This window comes from Sorex araneus, chromosome 2, assembly GCF_027595985.1.
Source record: "Sorex araneus isolate mSorAra2 chromosome 2, mSorAra2.pri, whole genome shotgun sequence".
Classification (NCBI taxonomy): Eukaryota; Metazoa; Chordata; class Mammalia; order Eulipotyphla; family Soricidae; genus Sorex; species Sorex araneus.
This window is the reverse complement of record NC_073303.1, coordinates 196,839,683-196,840,394: the sequence shown is the minus strand read 5'-3', so window position 1 is coordinate 196,840,394 and position 712 is coordinate 196,839,683. Positions and strand designations below refer to the sequence as shown.

The 712-nt window shown below is 44.1% G+C and overlaps 1 non-coding gene across 1 annotated transcript; it reads right to left on the bottom strand.

Moving 5' to 3' along the window:
• Window positions 1-309: 309 nt before the first annotated feature.
• Window positions 310-500, bottom strand: LOC129402657 (U2 spliceosomal RNA). Its single transcript, XR_008628761.1, has one exon. It is a non-coding gene; the product is annotated as a U2 spliceosomal RNA (small nuclear RNA).
• Between the last annotated feature and the right edge of the window lie 212 nt (window positions 501-712).

Here is a 712-nt window from a genome sequence, read left to right as displayed (position 1 = left end):
CACCGGTTCGTTCTGATCTCAGACTACAGCGCACTGAGAGCTGGCCAGCTTGCTGGCTTCACCAGTCAAACTCAGACCATCTCTAGCAACATAAAGGGGCAACACAAACACAGGAGAACCATTTCCCCACCCATCCCCCCGCTGAACAGAAGGCTTGGAGGCGGGACGAGAGAGGTTCCCAAAGTGAACTGCAACTTAACCTTAAGTATCGCTCTGCAATCACTTCCAAAGCAGTCACCAGACTCATTCAAGACATTTTCATTCTTTTTGTTTTTTATTTAGTTATTATTATTATTATTATTTTATTAGAGGGGGTGCACCATTCCTGGAGGTACTGCAATACCAAGTCGATGGGTGGAGTGGATGGAGCAAGCTCCTATTCCAATTTCTAGTGCCAAAAATCCATTTAATATATTGTCCTCAGATAGAGGACGTATCAGATATTAAACTGGTAAGAACAGATACTACACTTGATCTTAGCCAAAAGGCCGAGAAGCGATTCTTTTTGTTTTTAAAAGTAAAACTGGGGGACTGGAGCGATAGCACAATGGTTAGGGGGTTTGCCTTGCATGTGGCCAACCTGGGTTCGATTCCCAGATCCCATATGGTCCCCCAAGCACCACCAGGAGTAATTCCTGAGTGCATGAGCCAGGAGTAACCCCTGTGAATCCTAAATTGTAACCCCAAAAGCAAAAAAAAAAAAAAGTAAAAT